The sequence below is a fragment of the Phyllobates terribilis genome, unplaced genomic scaffold (genome assembly GCF_046119375.1).
Source record: "Phyllobates terribilis strain yellow unplaced genomic scaffold, ASM4611937v1 Scaffold_5__5_contigs__length_657084704, whole genome shotgun sequence".
Lineage (NCBI taxonomy): Eukaryota > Metazoa > Chordata > Amphibia > Anura > Dendrobatidae > Phyllobates > Phyllobates terribilis.
The window spans coordinates 601,023,329-601,045,906 of record NW_027362765.1 but is presented as its reverse complement, the minus strand read 5'-3'; positions in this window follow the sequence as shown (position 1 = coordinate 601,045,906).

Below are 22,578 nucleotides of genomic sequence, written 5' to 3'. Positions count from 1 at the left end.
AATGCAAAAGTGCAAAAACGCATCAAAAACGCTATGTGTGAACATAGCCCAAGGTGTGGAGGAGTATTTTTGGTTTTCATTATTTATTTTGCCTTATACACAAGTCATTACTCTGGAAAGGATGTTCCTTAACATATTTCCCAGAAAAATCCATTTTGGTTTCGTTTTTGTATGTTTTATTGTGAGTCCGTAAAAGTCGCGTAATACCTCTGACAACGTTGTTCACAGCAGTGACCTGGGAGTCAGAAATGCTTCGAGGGGTTTTCCCCATGCTGTTACCATGTCATGTGAGCACTGTTCCCATCGATTTGGGCAAATTTTAGGCCTCTGCAGACCGCCGTGGGGAGCTGCCTGAAAAATGCTCCAGTTTCCCATAGACTTACATTGGGCTCTTTGCTCGGGTCGAGCACTCGAGCATTCCAATTTGCTCGACCCGAGCATCGAGCATCCGAGCATTTTAGTTCTCGCCCATCACTACTGACTATATCTATTTCAAAGGAAATTAAAGGGGTTGTCCAGTCTCAGAAGAAAAGTCTAAAGTCACTCGATGTGATTTAACAGTGTTCGATGTGTTCACTGTCATGATTCCCATGTTTTCCCTGTGCAGGATGGCAGTCACGTGACTTCATGTATGCAATTTTCATATTTGTGGTCACATGTCTACTAGACTCTACTATTCTTCTTAATCCTCCAGTGGATGAGAGTCTATTCAGTGTTATACTCATCAGGTAAGGTGGATCCTCCAAGCCCAAGATCCGGGTAGGCACACGCACCATGGGCATCAGCACAGCAGATAGGCAGAGCACACAGGACACTGACAGCTGAGTGACGAGAGATTGCAGGCAGGTAGGTGGAGTACAGGAGACCACAGGCAGGCAGAATATGTGAAGAAACCGCAGGCAGGTGGAGTGTAGGAAACCGCAGGTAGGGGGAGGACATCAAGAAACCACAGGCAGGTAGAGTGCAGACAACTGCAGGCAGAGAACTTCAGGAATCAGCAGGCGGAGAACGTCCGCAAACCACAGGCGGGCTGGCGGAGTGCAGAAAATTGCAGGCAGGCTGAGGACATCAGGAAACCACAGGCAGGGGGAGTTCAGGAAACCGCTGGCAGGTGGAGGATGTCAGGAAACTGCTGGCAGGCAGGCAGGAGAAGGTTTGTAGCAAGCCAAGGTCCAGCAACACAGAAGTCTTAATGCAATACCAATACACAAGGGTGTGTATCAGTGAGCCTTATATAGACCTGGGTTGATGCTCATATGTGATCACGCCAGGCCATCTGCAAAGCCTGACGTGGAACACAACATAGTCTAGCGGACCGGGGAGAGGGAAGCAAGGTACAAATCTGGACTGTCCAACCTCTTTGGGCCCCTCACAAATTAATTCTTATTAGAAGAAAGCGGATGCTTGGCATGAAGCTTCCTGAGTAACATTGGAGCATTCAAGTCCTTTATAGGTACCCAACATCTCTTTTCAGAACCGAATCCCTTCCAGTCGACTAAGGAGTTTACCCCAAACCTTCTTACAGTCTAAGACTGATCTCATACTCCGTGTTGGAGTCAGAAGCGGGAGCAGGGACAGTCTTGACCATAGCAGTGAACCTACTGAGGACCAGAGGGCATAGAAGAGAGACATGAAAGGTATTAGGGATTCGCAGAGTGGAAAGTAGTTTCAGACGGAAGATAACCGTGTTGACTTGCTCAATAATTGGAAAAGAACTAATGAATTTGGATGCTAGTTTTTTGCAACAAGCCTTCAGTTAGTTGTTTTTAGTGGATAGCCATACCTTATCTCCGGGGGAGATGTTGCGCACAGGTCGACGATGTCTATCAGTACTCTTCTTAGCCTTTGATACAGCTGCAGCTAAATTCACTTGTACCTCAGTCCAGATATTATGGACATCCTGATAGACTTTGTTCACATGAGTGAACTTTTAGCTAGAATAGGCAAAGGGAGGTGTGGTTCTCAGTCGAACACTGTAATGAATGGAGATCTTCTGAAAGACTCAGAAATGAAATTATTACTTGGCCCAAGGGTGCAGGTCAGGTCAATTATTTTGATGGGAGTTGGAGAATATTCGCAAATACTGTTCTATGGACTAATTAACTTTTTCAGTTTGCCCATTACTTTGGGGGTGATAGGCTCAAGAGAAGTCCAGAGAAATGTTAAAATTCTTGCAGAGTGCCCTCCAGAACCTGGAAACAAATTGTACACTACAGTCTGAAACTATACGAGCTGGAATTCCGTGAGACCAGAAAATCTCTTTCAAAAACACTTGAGCCAGCTGTGGAGCTGAGGAAAGACCAGGTAGAGGCACAAAATTAGACATTTTGGTGGAATAATCCACAACAATCCAGATAGAAGTGAACCCCTGTGCTTCAGGAAGATCAGTAACAAAGTCCATTGACTTCTCAGTCCAAAGCTCTTGTGGAATTAGAAGTAGCTGAAGAGAACTGAGGGAAGCTTTATGAGAGGGTTTGAACTGTGCAAACTTAGGAAAGGATGCTATGAAGTCCTCAGGAGAGAAGTTCAGTGGTACGTTTAACTCCTGGATGACCATACAGGAGAAATGAATGAACCCAGGATAAGTCCTTCCGGACTTCAACACAAGAGAACATCCCTTAGGTGGTGAACTAGAGGAAGAAGAGATGGCATCTACAATACATTTTGGTTCAATCACATGCGAAGGCTGGACATCTGCAGCATAAGGTTGAATGAAGGACCTGGATAGAGCATCAGCCCTGCAATCAGCCCTGCGGTAGTTGAGGATGAAATCAATGCGTGAGAAAAAAAGAGCGACCATCTGTAAGGTGCCAGAGTGTGGTAGTTGTGGGCAAGCTGCTGCTCCCTGTCGCCCTGGCATTCCACAGGAAAGAGTGGGTCTTGGTTGGGTGTTGGTGCTCTGAAGGCCTTGCGGCCATGCAGTCCGCCTATGGCCAATGGTGTTGGCCGACCAGGACCATAGGTGTTAAAGTTCCATAAAGGAAACTTCTGTTCTAAAACACAGTGTTTACTGAGCAGTAACTCGATAATCGTTATGCACCAGGGGTAGCATTTTCACGCACATCTCTCTTTTGCCCTACTTCGACACAGCCTAGCTTGTCGCCACAGTCCTGATCAGCAAGTCTCTATACCTGCTCAGTGGTCCTCATCCTATTTCTTCCTTTGCTGGCGCCCTGGATCTACTGCTTGGGACCACCCACTAGTCCCATGTACTCAGTCCTGTTTAGGTCCATTACCGTTTAGCAAGCTCAGGGTTTCACGTTGTCCTTTCCAGGGACCTCTTTAAGGTGGAAGGCTACTCTGTCTCTTCAGTCAGTTCCATGGGTACCTATGGTGCTGCAATGTCTGCACATGAGGAAAGAGACATAGCGAATCAGAAAAACTATACTACATTTCTAATTGGAGGTACTGTATTTGCTAATATTATTATTGCACCAACTACATATTGACACTAGGAAGAAAATAGCGCAAATAGGGTCTTATCCTTCAAACTATAAAGGATATTTTTTATCAGATTATACTAACCTGATCCATGATATTATGTGTTTTAAGTCGATGTTCAGCTGTTGCGGATCTACGGGTTTATTTAAATTGATGAGAATGAAGATCTGGAGAAATTTGTTGATACCCCCCACGCTGCAGATTATTTAAGACGTCAGTTCACAGGATATTATTAACTTTGCGATTTTTAGTCAACGCATTTCAAAGTGTCAAGCACTTCTTCAGATAGTTGTTTCCTGCAGCACAAGCATGAGCATCACAAGCATGAGACAGGAGGATGCTCCCAGATCTCCACGCTACTTAGGCTGTCAATTTTCTTTGGACCCTGTGTAATAGTGGGGAAGGACGTAGCCTTCCTTTGGCACTGAAGTAGTTAAAGAAAGTGTTCCTGTAGTTAGACCTCCCTGAATTGTTAGTAGACCAAGCTAAGGGGTTAGCTTTAGTGGTCCAGTCAGTAGAGTAAAGGGGGAACTTAGTGTCATGATCAAGCCTTGAGTGATATGGAGCTTGTTCCTGACATAACTCCTTGTGGGCTGCAGTACCTGTAAACAGCCACAAGATGCCACTGTCCTGGGTGCAGATGTCAGGTTGAGTCTGCGAGCAGTGTTACAGACAGTGATGGGTTAATGCTGTGTGATGACAGCTCACTGAGGGTGGGCACATTAGGAAAATCTCTGTTTAGGTTTCAGGATCAGGAAGTGATTCTTCAGTAAGAGATAGGACAGTGAACTGTGCGGGCAGCTTGACTATATAGTGGCTGCTAGGGTAGACGGGAGCTCCATACCCTCAGACAGTGGGATCACCAGTGTGAAAGTCTCCCTACGCAAGAGTCCTGTTAGCCAGCCGGAGAAACTCAAAGGAAGTATTGAGGACCCGGGGCACTTCTAGTCTGCAGGAAGCAGAGGAAGATAAATAGGACTCCAGGCTAAGACGTGGGGGAGAGATATCAGATCCAGATCACTGTTGGTATTGCAGAAGAGTCTCTTGGGCTAGAGATTAGAGTCACAGAGATGCTTCACTTAAAGAGGGAACCAGGGCTGAAGATGTTGCCAGCGCCTGTGAGAGAGATAATAAACTGTCGGGCCTTATCCATTATATCTGCCTGTAAATATTGTACATATTCCTCTTTCCCAAGTAAAGTTCAAGTTCTGGTTAAGAACCTTGTGTCCTCTGAATTTATTGCTGCCCTGGTCCCAGAAGAGAAATGCCTGGAGACAGCCGCGATCGAATGGTTTGAAGTAAGTGGAGAGCACCACATACACAGCCACACATCAGAGGGAGGACACGAATTGTCTGTAGGGTGCCAGAGCGAGAGGGGGCTACAGCTCGCCCACGACTACCTCGCTGGGGCACCTTACACCTGCACTAACTGCAGCTGCAAGGTAAACTGTACTATATAAAGGACATGCTAACCATAGCACAAGCATTCAGCTGCAAAGGATTTTTACAGCATGGATTCTGATTGAATGCCTTTATACCCTGCACTCTGTCACTTTATAATTTCTAAAGAATTCAACAGCATGGACTCTGACAGAACGCAGGTATAGTGGAGACAGCAGAAGCTGATCAGAGTTTAACAGGAGAGGTTTGAGGCAGAGTTTTCAGGCAACTACGAAAACAAGATGGACTCCACCGAGTGAATTGGTCAGTCAACCGGCCAATGAATGGAATATGAAGCCATAACCACGGAGATTCTAAACAAACCGGAGCATACAAGAGGGGCAAAATTAAGAAAGAAATGTCCTCAATGTGTAGCACAACAGTTTGAGGAGTCACCTTCTTGGCCCGGAATTGGATATGACCTCCTGGAATCAAAAAGCCATTTGCAGAGATTAGTGTTAGATGCATCTGTAGAGCAATTAAGGGAATTCTCAATCTTTTTGCCAAAGAAAAGTACATGAAATTCTCGGCTGCTCCAGAGTCAACAAATGGTTGTCCGGTGAATGCAGAGGATCCAAAGAAAATGGACATAGGGACAAGCAATTTATCTATAGTGCAGGACAGTATTACCCCCAGGACGAAACCTCCTCTCTTGACTAAGAGCTGGAGTTTCCCTCTTTGTCCTTTAGTTTAGAACAGTTGTGGCGCCCCTGAGGGTTCAGTCGCCACAGAGATACTGCACCTCACCCCGAGGTGTGGTATCTCCCTTCTCTCAGGTAAGGAGGGAGTGCTGCCCGGAACCCCAACCACCTACATCCAACACAACACTGCTCCAGGCCAGCCGGAGGGGCAAGACGCAATGTAGTTTTCTGCTGAGCCCTGGCCCTGGCTGGAGTAGGGGGGAACCCAAAGGTAGGGGGAACCAATAGTGGGTGTGGGTGGAGGAAACAGTTACACAGAGCACATATACAGTAAGTATATAATAGGAAGCCATATTAGGTCTAGAGTCGAGTTCAGTTCAGTCAGTCAGTCAGTTCAGTACTGTCTGGGAGCAGAGGCTCAGTCAGAGCTTTGCTCCACAAGTTAGGGCCCAGGATAGAGGCCCCAGAGGGGAGCAGGCTCCATTCTACTTAAAGGATCCCAGGGGGTACGGCGCGTGCAGGACGGCACCCGTACGCCCCGCTCCTGCCAGGTGATCAGGAGGGATCAGTTGCTACATTCAAAACCCCAGGGGCTCAGGCTGGTCCCGGATCCGACGTACAGGAAGGACTGCAGCATACCCGAGCGGGAATGAGAGTGAGCAGCGTAGGGCAGCGGTGAGAAGGACCAAGTCTGGAAAAGGTCAAGATAGGTACATATGAAAGTGGGGTTCCGCCAGGCATTCCTAAGTTTGCTGAGAAAGGACTGAACCCCTGCCCAGTGAACGCAGCGCGATGAGGGAGGCCTTCCCCTGTAAAGTGCACTTGTGAATTGCGTAGAACTGTAAGTAAAACCTTGGATGACTGCAAGGAAGTTGCCTCTGTCTGTCTATTCACCGGCGCTAGTATTCCTCACTGCACCCCAACGCCCAGCGCACCCACCATCTATTCATCTACACTGCCCTGAGGCCCGCTCCATCTGTGGGGAGTTGTACCATCTTTAGCTGCCTTGTCACCTGCCTCAGAGGACTGCTGCAGCGCTGGTGACCTTCACCAGACACCATAGGTGGCGTCACGAATTTTCAGAACTTTTATTAATAATCGCTACTCCTTTTGTGCACTGTCCGCCCTGGGCCAGCCACCGTGATACATATATACTGTCCCCAAACAGTAAGGCCCACGGGGGCGCGACACAGTCTGTGCAAGAGTGATCCCATTTATGACACTATAAACAGAGTCCTTGTGAGAGTTGACACCCGATGACAAGATTGTCTGACTTATTTGCATAGGTTCTGGGATTACTCATCTGGGATGTGATTTAGAAGAGACCCTTGGAGAAGAGACATGAAAGTTAAGATTTCTCCCGAGAATGTTACTTGAAACATAAGTCCAAACGAGTAGCAAGAGAAATTAAGTCATCAAGCGAAGACGGCAAAACTCTACCAGCAAATTATTGTTTCAAATAGCTGGACAGACCAGCGTAGAATACGACCAGGAATGAGTTCCAAGCCAATTCAGTGGACATGGTAGAGAACAGGATGGCATAATGTCCCACAGAACTAGTCCCTTTTCTTAACCGCAGTATGTAATTGGCTTCTGAGTGAACGCGGCCTGGTTCATTAAACATTCGTTGGAAAGCAGACAGAAAGGAGGATAGAGACGGCATCATTGGGTCATCTCATTCCCAAAATGACGCAGCCCTTGCCAAAGCATCAGCAGACAATAACGAAAAAATATATGCCACTTTACAACAGTAAAAAAAAAAAACGCTGGGGGTATAATTCGAAGTGCACGGTGCACTGATTGACAAAAACCCCAACAAGCTTTATGATCGCCATTAAATCGTGCAGGGATGGGTAAATGTGGAGCAATTTCCCAAGCTGGATGCTGTTGAGTAGGGCATGGCAGGTGTTGAGAGGCTGGTGGAGAGACTGAAGGAGTCAGAGGCAGTAAGATTTTGCACTACCTGGAAGAAGTTCATGTTGGCTGACAGACAGTTGCACCACAAGTCCAGGCAATTCATCCATATCCCACAGTAACGATGTTACTGCTGCAGCTTTGAGATCCATGATCTTGTTATTCTGTTAGACTTACCCCCGAGGTGGATTCTCCAAGCGCAAGATCTAGGTCGGCACATGGACCATGGATGTCAGCACAGCAGATAGTCGGGGCGCATGGTCACAGTCAGCTGAGGGACAGGAGACCACAGGCAGGTAGGCGGAGTGTGGGAGTCCGCAGACAGGCAGAGGATGTCAGGAAACCTCAGGCAGGCAGGAGAAGGTGTGTAGCAAGCCAAGGTTCAGCAACAGGGACATATTATCCTCAATGGGGCACTTTTATCCACATTTAAAATTTGAATGTCAAATCAGTTGCTTGACCACCGCTCCATTCTTCCTCTGTGGGGCTGCCAGAAAAAGCCGCGAGTCATGCTCGTCAGCCACATAGGGAATGAATGGAGTGGTGATCGAATATGCTGCTCCATTCTAATGAGAATACAAGTTGGACATTCTGTCAATCAGTACGGGTGCCAGCATTTGGACCCCCACAAATGATTTTCTGAACCCCCATCAATAATGTGATAACTTGTTTTCACGATAAAATCCCTTAAAGTGCATCTCTGTCACTGTCTAATATTGTGTCAGAGGATATGGAAGGGTTAAACTTTTCAAGAATTTAATTTCTAATGGAAATAAGGAATCTTCTCCGGCCCCTGGGCAGATTCCCAGGAATGCAGTGCTTAGGCCAGGGATTGCAGTGCTCACGCAAACAGCGGGCAAAACGCTGGCACTTTCATTGCTCCTGACTAGTGATGAGTGAGCACTAAACTCGTTGCTCGGGTCGAGCAAATTGGAATTGAGTCCTCGGTCTGAGTAACAAGCCCAATGTAAGTCTATGGGAAGCTCAAGCATTTTTCCGGCGGCCCCCCCCCCGGCGGTCTGCAGAGGGTCTAAAAATTGCCCAAATCGATGGGAACAGTGCTCAAATGACATAGGAACTGCATGGGGAAGACCACTGGAAGCATCTCTGACTCCCAGGTCACTGCTGTCAACAATGTTGTCAGAGGTAATTCACAACTTTCACGGACTCGCAATAAAACATACAAAAACAAAACCAAAATGGATTTTCCTGGGAAAAATGTTAAGGAACATCCTTTCCAGGGTAATGACTTGTATATAAGGCAAAATAAATAACCAAAAACAAAAATGCTCCTCTACACCTTGTGCTATGTTCACACGTAGCGTTTTTGATGCGTTTTTGCACTTTTGCATTGCTTTCAACGGTGAAAAATACATTCACCGGTAAATGTCATTTTAAAATTTTACTACCTTATCTTGCCATGTGGTGTGTGAAACATGATCAGACACATCCTGTTTCATTTATGAAGGAGGGACTCTGAAAGTCACAAAGACTATTTTTATAGGGCCATCAAGCGGCCCTTACTATTCTTAAAGGGCCAGTGGTCGGCTATGCTTTGTTTCTCCCATTATCAAAGAGTGTGTCTCCTATACTGTTGTTGGGTATGCATGACTGCAAGGGCTGCCAAAAATTTGGACGCACCCCAATACCCGTTTCAAGAGACATAGAGGGCCTCAGTAAAAAAGGTTACCATTATAAAAGAGTGGGTCTTCTATAGTGGTAATGCCCATGCAGTGACTGCAAGGGCTGCCAAAATTTGGGAAAAACCCCAATAACAATTTAAAGACACATATAGGTGGGCCTCAGTAACAACATGTTCCCATTAGAAAGGAGCGGGTCTGCTATCCAGTTATAGGGTATGCAATGAGTCCAACAGCTATCAAGATTTAGGAAATACCCCAATAACAATTTGAAGACTCATAGAGCTGGGCCACAATAACATGTTCCCAATAGAAAGGAGTGGGTCTCCCATACCGTTCTTGCTTATGCAGTGACTGCAACGGCTGCCAAAAATTTGGAGGAACTCCAATGCCCCTTGCAAGAGACGTAGAGGTCATAGGGCCTCCTGAAAACAATGTTACCATTATTAGGAAGTGGGTCTGCCATACTGTTTGCCTATGCAGTGAATGCAATGGCTGCAAAAAATTTGGGGGAACTCCAATGCCCCTTGCAAGAGACGGAGATATATTGATATGGTAGATATTGTGGTGATATGGTGGTGGAGGATGATGATGAGGAGAAGGAGGAGAACAAGAGCAAATAGACAAAATCAGGAAGTGTATACCCATGTCTGAGTGTGAAGACAGAGGTGCATGGGAATAGAGTTAGACTTCCCAAATAAAAGACAGTCTATTTGAGTTTATGTTACTCTGCTATCATTCGGTGGTTGTCACACGCTATCTAGCGCTGTGTATCTGTGGTCTATTATAGATGCCGCTGTAACTTAAACTGTGAAATTCTCTCTTGTACTGCATGGGTTAATGCCAGTTCTATTGCCATGTCCTGGTGGATGTGAGTTTCTGTGTGAGTCTCCTCCCCCTAGCCTTTAAGTAGTCTCTCCTTCTACCAGGTGGTGCTGCTGATAGAGTTTCACTCTATACCTGGAAGTCGTGCTGTGCAGTCCTGTTCATTTGTGCCGCTGAAGTCCTTTCCTTTCAGATTGCTGTATCTTTGTTCTGTGGAGGGAGGTGAGGGGGATTAGCGCAGGGCATGTGGAGGAGTTAGGGCTTAGGGTGGAGACTCGAACCTTCTCACCATCAGAGATACCTTCGGGCTCAGGGCTATTCGGGATTCCCACTCTAGGGACAGACTAGTTTTCCTTGCTCACCCTGCCTGTATCTGTGATTTCCTCACCAGCATTCCCACTGCACCGTGACAGTGGTGTTGAGAAGTCTGGCCCAATCCAGCCCTTGTTCATTTTTATAAGAGTCAGCCTGTCAGCATTTTCAGTTGACAGGCAGATGCGCCTATCAGTTATAATTCCACCAGCGACATAAAAACCCGCTCTGACAAAACGCTAGCTGCAGGGCAGGCCAAGGTGTAGAGAGCCAGTTCATTCCAAGTGTCCAGCTTGGATACCCAATAATTATAAGGCACAGAGAAATCATGGAGGACTTTGGTATGGTCAGCAAGGTACTCCCTCAGCATCTTCCCAAACTTTTCCCTTCTTGTGAGAGTACCCCGCGCCTCAGTGCCTGTGCGATGGGAGGGTCTGAGAAAACTTTGAAAGTGTTCCCCTGCCTCTGCTGGATTGCATTTGTGTCTCTCTCGCCTGTACTCCTTGGTTGCCCAACGAACTGTGACCTCTGGCGCCAGCATTTTCAGATGGGAATTTTTTCAATAATTCCCAACAAGGGCATTCTGGTACTGCCCAATTTTATTAGGCCTGTCGGGGGTGGAAATAAGAGACAGAAAGTTCTCCTTGTAACGTGAATCTAGAAGTGTCACCAACCAGTAATGACTGTCACCCAAAATTTGGACAACGCGAGGGTCACAGGAAAAGCAGCATAACATAAACTCAACCATGTGTGCCAGACTGCTAACAGGCAAGACTTCAGTGTCCTCATCAAGAGAATGACTGACCATGCTCTCCTCCTCATCCTCCTCCCTGTTAGTGATGAGCGAATTTGCTCGACGAATGTTCTAAAGTTTAAAATTCAACATGAATATGGCACATTCGGATTCATAATTGGAAAGGCGAGAAAAATTTCTTAAAATCCGAAATTGTTCGTCGAATAAACACGGGAACGTGAATACGGGGCAACAACAGCATTTTGAACAGTTTTGGTAACATAGTGCAAGTGTTTGTTGAGCGGGAAGACATGGTAGCTGAGTGTGGCGGCTGTGGAGAGCTCAGAACAGGTCAGATCAGTGGCGTGCTTTTTTTTTTTTTCCGGTAGGCTGTAACTTCAAGTCAGGAATGCGCGGCCAGCCAATCAGAGTGCAGGAAGAATCCACACTGTCCAGACAAAAGGGCTTGTGCAATTGGCTGCTGAAATCACATGTGCTCTCCATATAAAAACCTTTCCCCATTCTATCAATGTAACTGTTGGGGAGACAGACGCAGCTCAGTGTATTCCTGTGTAATGACAGATATTAGCTAGCTAGATGGCCGCTTGTGTGGAAGTCACATTTTTTGTTTTCTTGTGCAAGTACTGAGATTCATACAGAAAGAGAGGCCCCATGCCATACAACAGTGTTGTGCACCGCTTGTATTGAGCTCTGTGCATGAGTATACCTTCAATCTATTCTTGCACTTGCCAATGTGATCAAGCAAGCAAGCCCACCTTTTTATTTTATGGGGTTGAAATTCTGCTTATGCAGATTATGCAGAATTTCTGATTGCAGAGCACAAAAACATTATTTTTTTCTGCTGCTAATGTCATAGTGCAAGCTGTGTTAGCCCAGTTTTTTCATTTTTGGCTGGGTGAAATGCAGCTGTACGCACAGTAAAACAAATCTATTTTTTTGGTGTGGCAAAGGTGATCCAGTCTACTAAAAACAAGATACTATTTTAGTGGCGTTGAACTTCACCTGATTTCAGAGTAAAAAAATGCCATATTTTTCAGACTATAAGACGCACCTAGGTTTTAGAGGAGGAAAATAGAAAAAAAAATTAAGCAAAAAATGTGGTCATGATGCCCTGTTAAAGGTGAGGGGGTCTGCTGCTGACACTGTTATAGGGGTAATGTCCCCCAATTCTGTTAATATCACCCTTCCTAGTATATATGGCTCCCTCCTTCCTGTTATACGTGGCCCTCATCCCCATCCTGATATGCATGGCACCCCAATCCACCATCCTGGTATGCATGGCACCCGAGACCCCATCCTCATATGCATGGCACCACAATCCCCCATCCTGGTATGTATGGCCCCCCTCACACCCCTCCCTTGTATGTATGGCACCTTCATCCCCCTTCCTGGTATGTATGGTACCTTCATTCCTCTTCCTGATATATATGGCACTCTTCATTCCTCTTCCTGGTATGTATGGCACTCTTCATCCCTGTATATATGGCCCCCCTCATCCTGGTATGTATGGCCCCCTTCATCCCTGTATGTATGGTCCCCTTCATCCCTGTATGTATGACCCCCCTCATGCCTCATCCCTGTATGTGTGGCCCCCCCATTGCCTCATCCCTGTATTTATGGCCCCCTTCATCCTTATATGCATGGCCCCCCTCATGCTGGTATGTATGGCCCCACTGATCCCCGTCACACTGCACAGAAAAAAAATAAACAATCATACTCACCTCCTCTCTCCTCCAGCGCTGTGTTAAGCCGGAATAGTCACTGCTCCCCACGCCGGGACTGCGTGCGTGGGGAGCAGTGACCATTCATTCTCCCTAATAGCACGCACACTGTAGCCGCAGCGTGGCTCCTGCTGCGCTCTGCGGTCGGCGTGCCCGCTATTAAAGGCCATGAATATTCACCACACCCATGGGCATGGGGAGCAGTGAATATTAATTTTCTATTAGTAGTGGGCACAGTGTAGACTGCAGCAGGCGGCTGCTGCCTCCTGTGCACCGCTACTCTGCCACTGTCGCTTCACCCACATCCCCCACCACCAACAGCCACAGAATTTATGTATATCGGACTATAAGACGCACCCCCCACCTTCCTCCAAAAGGTTGGAGGAAAAAAGTGCGCCTTAAAGTCCAAAAAATACGGTACATTTTTTCTCTTACTAGGCACAGTCCAAAAAATATTTTTTTGTGTGACAAACGTGATACACTGTGCTATAAGCCAGCTATTACGTCAGTGCCAGTCAAATTCAGCTGTACGCATAGTCAAAGAAATATATATTTTTTGTTGGTAGGCAGGGTCCACAAAAGTTTTTTTAGTGTGGCAAAGGTAATCCAGTCTTCTAAAAGCCAGATACTATTTTAGTGGCATTGAACTTCACCTGGTTTCAGAGTAAAAAAAATAAAAATTTTTCTCTTGCTAGGCACAGTCCAAAAAATATTTTTTCATGTGACAAACGTGATACACTGTGCTATAACCCAGCTACTACGTCAGTGGCGGTCAAATTCAGCTGTACACAGAGCTTATGCAGAGTAACAAAAAAAATATTTTTTGCTCTGAGTTTGAAATATTTTGAAGCATCTATTCTATGTCATATTGGGCTCATCCACAGTAAAAAAAAATGTCTTCTGTTCCTAATGTGATAAGTCAAGGGACATCTCAGTTTGAAATAGTTTGGATAATATTTCCTATGTTATACAGGCCTCATCCACACAAAAAAAATTACTTTCTTCTGTTCCTAACGTTATACAGCAGGGGACATCTCAGTTTGAAGTTGTTCGTATCATATCTTTTATGATATACAGGCCTCATCCACAGTAAAAATATACTTTCTTTTGTTACTAAGGTGATAGAACAGGGGACATCTCAGTTTGAAATTGTTTGGAGAATATCTCGTATGTTTTATCGGCCTCATCCACACTAAAAAAATTATTTTGTCTGTTAGTAACGTTATACGGCAGGCCATATCTTACCTTGTCATTTAGTGTTGCTGAAATTCAGGTGTGTGCAGAGCTGTTGCAGAGGGAAAAACGAATTTTTGTTTAGTGGTAATGATAGTGAAAGCACTAGTGAACCAACACAAAAAGGTCATATCCAAAGACAACTGACAACTTCTGTTACTGGACGGGCTACTCCACTCCCTTTCTATGGCAGCTGCACAGCGATACGACTTGTTGATAAGGGCCAGAAAGAGTGCTCTAGTGGATGGTAAGCTCTGCTTCAAGTGCCTTCTCCTCTTCTTCTTCCACCTCAACATCACACTCAGTACAGTCCACAGAGGTGGCACCCCAATTACCCATGCTTCCTTCCGCGTCACAACAGTCCAACTGCCCAACTGACTGTAGTGAACCACAGATGGGCGAGTCTGTAGAACTATTCACCAATTCTATACCATGGGCATCAGTACTCCAAACAGTCACAGAGTCAAGAGGAGGATAGCATCTGCACCGATGCCCAAATTTTTTTTAGCTTGGATTTGGGGCAGGACAAAGTAGGGTCAGAGCAGGCTCCTGACTGTGCTGTCAGGGCAACAAGAGGAGAGGGGTCACTCTGAAGGCGAAGAATGGGATAACACATTGGATGATGACGAGGTTGAAGATTTTACTTGGTGTGAACCCAGAGTCATGCAGCCGAGTAGCTCATCTGAGGAGGTGAAGGAGGAAGACAAGGAGGTTACATTTCACCCTACGGCGGAGACACGGAGTGATGCTGTGGTCAGCAGCGGTCACATATCTGCAGCTCGCAGAGGCAGCAAGGGTTGTCTAGCATGGGCCTTTTTGTCACTGCAAAATAGGGTCTAAGCAGGTTCCTGACCCTCATCACCAGACGTTAACCGCAGGGGAGGGAGGTGATCCCGATGAGACTCAGATACCTGAGGCTGATGCAGACTGTACTGTGCTGTCAGGGCCAAAAGATGACCCTACTGGGTGTGAAAACAGAGTCACGCAGCTGAGTAGCTCATCGAGGAGGTGGAGGAGGAAGACGAGGAAGTTACATTTCTCTGTACGGCGCAGACACGGAGTGATGCAAGCACGAGGAGCACCGCATCCTTAGTAGAGATGAGCGTTGTTCTACTCGAACTGTTCGCCAATCTCAAATTCGAGCTGTTTTGGGCGGTGTTCGAGCCGTTCGGCGAACACGAACGATTTGAGAAAAATTCGGCTGTTCGAGGTTATGTTCGATAACTGTTCGTGCACCAAAATCATAACTGGATTTTTTCTCAGTAATGATGAAAATTAATGTTAATACGCAGTTTGAGTGTACAGCGGGGTGGGGGGAGGGGCAGGGGATGGATCTCTGCAGGAATAATGAAGATCTCCATTTTTTTTTCTCTTTCCCGCATTTGCAGTGGGGAGGTGCAGTCTGTCAGCCTATCAGCAGCGCACACACGGAGCGAACTGCTGTTTTTCACACAAGCAAGGGCATGTGTCATTGGCAGTGCATGTCACATGTCCTTGCCCTATAAGACCAAGCCATTTTCCCCGTCGCCACCATTTTCTCACTGCTGCAGCTGCGTGTTAGACGGCACCGCTGTTGCTGTGTGCACTATACCTTGTTAATTTCAAGCCAATTTTCGCACAAATCTACAGATAGCTTGGGAGTAGGGAATAGTTGTGATTGCAGTCCTTTTAAGGACTAGGTTACAGCATTTCCTACGACTTTTATCAGGCAGGTCTGTGCTCTTAAATAGATAGATTGTGGGAGTAAAGACTAATTGTAATTGCAGTCCTTTTCAGGACTAGGTTACATCAGTTCCTATCAGTTTTTGCCAGGCAGGTCTGTGCCAGTGCTGTGCAAGTTTTTTTCACAGCATTTGGCTGAATCTAGCAAAGCTAATCCTTTTTGGCCTATTGCAGAGTGTGTTAGTCAGTGGAGTAGCCTATCTGTGTTGCAAGATATACCACCTGTGTATAGAATACCAATTTTTTTACTGCACCTAGTGAAGTAAAATCTTTTGGGCATAGCATCATTCTATTAGTCCATCTATACTGACCTCCATCAGGTTGCAAATTGAATATAATTTTTTTCTGCATCTAGCTCTGAAAAAATATTTGGGCTTCTAGCAGTGTGTGTGACTTGTTCTATTAGTCCATCTATACTGACCTCCATCAGGTTGCAAACTGAATATAATTTTTTTCTGCATCTAGCTCTGAAAAAATATTTGGCCTTCTAGCAGTGTGTGGGACTTTCTCTATTAGTCCATCTATACTGACCTCCATCAGGTTGCAAATTAAAAATAATTTTTATCTGCATCTAGCTCTGAAAAAATATTTGGCCTTCTAGCAGTGTGTGGGACTTTCTCTATTAGTCCATCTATACTGACCTCCATCAGGTTGCAAATTGAAAATAATTTTTATCTGCATCTACCTCTGAAAAAATATTTGGGCTTCTAGCTGTGTGTGGGACTTGTTCTATTAGTCCATCTATACTGACCTCCATCAGGTTGCAAACTGAATATAATTTTTTTCTGCATCTAGCTCTGAAAAAATATTTGGCCTTCTAGTAGTGTGTGGGACTTTCTCTATTAGTCCATCTATACTGACCTCCATCAGGTTGCAAATTAAAAATAATTTTTATCTGCATCTAGCTCTGAAAAAATATTTGGCCTTCTAGCAGTGTGTGGGACTTTCTCTATTAGTCCATCTATACTGACGTCCATCAGGTTGCAAATTAAAAATAATTTTTATCTGCATCTACCTCTGAAAAAATATTTGGGCTTCTAGCTGTGTGTGGGACTTGTTCTATTAGTCCATCTATACTGACCTCCATCAGGTTGCAAACTGAATATAATTTTTTTCTGCATCTAGCTCTGAAAAAATATTTGGCCTTCTAGTAGTGTGTGGGACTTTCTCTATTAGTCCATCTATACTGACCTCCATCAGGTTGCAAATTAAAAATAATTTTTATCTGCATCTACCTCTGAAAAAATATTTGGGCTTCTAGCTGTGTGTGGGACTTTTTCTATTAGTCCATCTATACAGACCTCCATCAGGTTGCAAACTGAATATAATTTTTTTCTGCATCTACCTCTGAAAAAATATTTGGGCTTCTAGCTGTGTGTGGGACTTGTTCTATTAGTCCATCTATACTGACCTCCATCAGGTTGCAAACTGAATATAATTTTTTTCTGCATCTAGCTCTGAAAAAATATTTGGCCTTCTAGCAGTGTGTGGGACTTGTTCTATTAGTCCACCTATACTGACCTCCATCAGGTTGCAAATTCAAAATAATTTTTTGTCTGCATCTAGCTCTGAAAAAATATTTGGCCTTCTAGCAGTGTGTGGGACTTTCTCTATTAGTCCATCTATACTGACCTCCATCAGGTTGCAAACTGAATATATTTTTTTTCTGCATCTACCTCTGAAAAAATATTTGGGCTTCTAGCTGTGTGTGGGACTTGTTCTATTAGTCCATCTATACTGACCTCCATCAGGTTGCAAATCGAATATAATTTTTTTCTCCATCTAACCCAGCCAATAGTTTTGGCCTAATACCACAGTTTGGCCACTCAGCTCTGCTCGGTTCCCATCCATTGTTTTTTTGTGCAAACAACTCCAGAGTTGTGAATTAGTTAACCACCAAAATGAGTGGAAAAAGGCCTGCTGCTGGTGGAAAGGGGAATAGGCGTGTTGGGAAGGGGAAAAAAGGTTGTGTCCGTGGGGTAGGTGTTAAAGCAACAGTAACATCTGCAGAAGAAAGACCATCTTCCAGCCAAACTAAAATGTCTACTTCTTTTAGCGGACAATGTGATAAGATCCCTTTCTTACGGCCACGCCAATCGCTACAAATTCCAGATGAGGCACAAAAACAGCAGGTGCTTCAACGGATATCAAGTGCTCCTTTAAGTGGGCTCTCCTCCACATCAACTTCAACATCACAAATACTCCAGTCCTCAAAGGTGTCACCCCAATCGCACTTGCTTCCTCACAGCTCCCAAATCTCCAGCTGCCCGTCTGAGTATGAGGTAGAACAGATGGTTGAGTCTGCAGAGCTGTTTACTCATACTATAGCCTGGGAATCAGAGGTCGACTCCAGCGCTTCTGTGAATCCAGACGAGGAAATGATCTGCACTGATGCCCAGAATCTTTATGAGTCGGATCCAGGACCAGACGCAGAAGGTTCTGACCATAATGTAGACCCTCATTCCCAAACTGTAACTCCTGTTGGTGGAGACAATGAGGAAGACGATGATGAGACTCAAATACCTGATTGGAGCGACAACTTTAGTTTTTTGTCAGGGCAGGAACAGGTTGGCTCTGAGGACGACGGGTGTGATAATGCACAGGGTGATGATGATGAGGTTGGAGATCCCACTTACTGTCAACCCACAGTCAGCCAAGAGATGAGGTCAGCAGAGGAGGTGGAGGAAGATGCTAGTGACGACGAGGTCAGGTTGCGCCTTCCTGGATAGAGACGTAGTACTGGAAGCACGTCAACAACTGCATCCTCAAACACAACTCTGCCTCTCACCACAAGTCGTGGTGGCTCTTCAGGTCGCATGGGTGCTAAGCCTTGCATAGCCTGGGCATTTTTTCAGATCGATAAAGATGACCCAACTCGTGTTATCTGTAACATTTGTCAGCAAAAGCTAAGTAGAGGCCAAAAAATACATAGTTTGAGTACTTCATGCATGAACCGGCACATGGACATGAAGCATAAGTTGCAGTGGGAAGCTCAGTGTGCTACAATGCGGCCTAGCCGGCCGGGCCAACCACCGTCTGCCATATCTTGTGCATCCGCGGCCTCTTCATCCTCTGTGACTGGGGGGACAGCAGTCACACCTGTTTTGGGGCGCAGACCTGCCACCTCTTTACCCGCAACAGCCAGCGTGATTGGCAGGTCATCATTTTCTTTGGAGGTGGTAACACCAGCTGGTGTTGAGCGCTGTCCGACATCGATAGCACCACCTTTGGATCAAGGCAACCTAACATGTCCGCCTGCATCTTCCTCACAGACCGGCAGTTTGCCGGGGACACCCTTATCAACCCCGTCTAAGCACAATAGCCAGCCCTCGGTCCCTCCGATGTGAACAAGTAAAAGACCATTTCCTCCTAGCCATGAGAAAGCTAAGAGGTTGAATTTCACCATCTGCAAGCTCTTGGCTACAGAAATGCTGCCTTTCCGCCTGGTGGACACAGAGGATTTTCGAGACCTTATGTCCGTCGCAGTGCCCCAGTACCAGATGCCCAGTCGGCACTACTTCTCAAAGAAAGGTGTGCCTGCGCTCCACCAGCATGTCGCACACAACATCACCGCTTCTTTGAGAAACTCTGTGTGTGACAGGGTGCATTTCACCACAGACACTTGGACGAGTAGGCATGGACAGGGGCGTTACATGTCGCTGACTGGGCACTGGGTAACTATGGTGACAGCAGGACAAGGGGCTGCTGTCCAAGTCTTGCCGTCCCCACGAGTTGTGCGTCAATCCTCTTTATGTCAAAGTTCCTCCACTGCTTCTGCCTCCTCAACCTCCTCTCGGTCTTCCACCTGCACCCAAAGCCTGTCTGGTCATGCCACAAGCTTTCTAACTGCGCAGAAGGGATCCTGCACACCTCCTTACTATGCTGGCAGTAGGGCTCAACGTCATCAGGCGGTTTTTACTTTGAAATGTCTGGGAAATGTGAGTCACACAGCTGAGGAGTTGTGGTCAGCTCTAGAGAACCAATTTCATGAATGGTTGTCTCCACTGGACCTGAAACCAGGGAAGGCCGTGTGCGACAATGCTGCAAACCTGGGTGCGGCCCTTCGCCGGGGCAATGTCACACACGTGCCTTGTATGGCTCACGTGTTGAACCTGGTTGTCCAGCAATTTTTAGCCCACTATCCCAGACTAGATGGCCTTCTGCAGAGGGCACGGTCGCTGTGTGCTCACTTCCGCCGTTCGCATCCCGCAGCTCAGCGACTTACATCTCTACAGAAGTCGTTGGGCCTGCCACTTCACCGGCTAAAATGCGATGTGCCTACCCGGTGGAATTCAACTCTGCACATGTTGCAGCGACTGTGGCAGCACCGACAAGCCCTGGTGCAATACGTTCTGACGTATAGCCTGGGCCAACGAGATCCAGAGGTGGGGCAAATCACGCTGGAGGACTGGTCTCAGATCAGGGACCTATGCACCCTTCTGCACAGTTTTGAAATGGCGACGAAGATGTTTAGTGCTGACGATGCCATTATCAGCATGACTATTCCGGTGATTTACATGCTGGAGCACATGTTAAACAGAATTCGGAGTCAGATGGTGGCACAAGAGGAGGTGGAGGAAGTAGAGGAGGAGGAGTTGTATGCGGAAGGGCTAACATCTGCAAGGTCCAGACGGTCGGCAGCACCAAGGCGGCAGGCATGTGAGGGTGGGGGAGATGGTTTTACCAGGGCGCATGGTAGCAGCCAAACTAGTGAGGAAGGTGCAGGAGCCCAGGAAGAAGTGGAGGACGAACTGATGGAAGACTCATCAGATGAGGGAGACCTTGATCACATTTCTGCTGTGCGAGGTTGGGGGGAGAGGACAGAGGAAGGAAGCATGATTGTTACCTCGCCACCAACACAACAGGGACTTGGTGCTCCTGGATGCGCAACACGCATGAGTGCCTTCTTGCTGCACTACCTGCAACATGACCCTCGAATTGTGAGAATTACAAATAATCCTGACTACTGGGTTGCCACACTGTTAGATCCCCGGTACAAAAGTAAATTTGCCGAAATTATTCCTGCCATAGAAAGGGATGCACGCATGCAGGAGTATCAGCAGAGACTGTTGCAGAATCTTACATGTGCTTTTCCACAAAACACCAGTGGTGCACGTAGTGAATCTCACAGTTCCAACTTGCCAACCGTGGGACCGTCAAGTGTTCAGCACTCAAACCGTAACAGAACCACAGTATCTGCTGGTAACATCAATTTTGCGGAATCATTTCACCACTTTTTTAGCCCATCCTTTGCAAGGCCACAGGAGACAAGAAGTCTGACACATAGTCAACGCCTAGAGACGATGGTACAGGAGTATCTCCAAGTAAACATTGAAGCCATGACTGTGTCACTGGACCCTTGCTCTTTTTGGGCTTCCAATCTGGATAAATGGCCGGAGCTAGCCACTTACGCCTTGGAGATCTTGTCATGCCCCGCAGCCAGCGTTCTGTCTGAACGTGTGTTCAGCGCTGCTGGTGGTGTGCTGACAGATAAGCGCACGCGGCTCTCCACTGATAATGTAGACAGACTCACGTTCATAAAGATGAACAAATCATGGATCCGAAACGACTTTTCTACCCCTGTGTCATCCTGGGGAGAGTAAAAGCTTGATGATTGGTTAAAATCACCCTACCAACCGTTTTAAGCTTTCAAATTAGTAATCATGTTTATCTGTATCTTGGCTGGAAAATAATTTGGGCTTTGTAGCAGTGTGCAGCACTGATTCTATTAGGCCATCTATAATAAGCTCCACCAGATTTAAAATTACTAATCATGTTTATCTGTATCTTGGCTGGAAAATAATTTGGGCTTTGTAGCAGTGTGCAGCACTGATCCTATTAGGCCATCTATACTAAGCTCCACCAGATTTAAAATTAATAATAATTTTTAGCTGCATCTAGCCCGGAAAATAATTTTGGGGCTCCGAGATACGCAAGACACATAAGTGCCTTCTTGCTGCACTACCTGCAACATGACCCTCATATTGTCAGAATTCGAAGTAATCATGACTACTGGGTTGCCACACTCTTAGATCCCCCAAACTTTTCGATCAACCTTTTCATTTTAATAAAGACCAAAAAAATGGTCATTTTTGAAATTATAAGCATTAGCAGGTTATTAGAAACTGAAATCAAACAGTTTTCAACTCAAAACTTTATTCTAGGTGATGTTACATTTTCACATAGGACCCCTTGTTCGAAAGGAGCTTCTGAACTCTCTCGTCCATTGAATTTGTCAGGTTTTGGATGGTTTCTGCTTCAATTGTTTTGCATGAGGACAGAATACCCTCCCAGAGGTGTTGCTTAGATGTGAACTGCCTCCCGCCATCATAGACACTCCTTTTGATGATGCTCCAGAGGTTCTGAATGGGGTAGAGGTCAGGGGAGCATGGGGGTCACACCATAAGTTTGTCCCCTTTTATGCCCATATCAGCCAGAGATGCAGATGTTTTATGTGCAGCATGAGATGGTGCATTATCATGCGAAAAAATGATCTTGCTGTGAAATACACGGTTCTTCTTCTTGAACCATGGCAGGAAGTGCTGTTTGAGAAAATCCACATACATTATGGAGTTCATCTTTAGCGCCTTCAGGGATCCTAAAGGGGCCGACAATCTCTTTCCCCATGATTCCAGGCCAAAACATTACTCCACCTCCTCCTTGTTGGCGCTGTAGCCGTGTTTGCGTGGGGTGTCCATCGACCAGCCATCCTCCACTCCATCCATCTGGACCATCGAGCGCTGCATGGCACTCATCCGTGAACAAAACAGTTTTGAAATCAGTCTTCATGTAATGTTTAGCCCACTGGAGCCGTTTCTGCTTGTGTGAAGTGGATAGAGGAGGTCGACAGGATGGCGTATGCACAGCTGCAAACCTCTGAAGGACCCTGCATCTTGTTGTTCGGGGGACGTTGGAGGCACCAGCAGCTTCAAAAA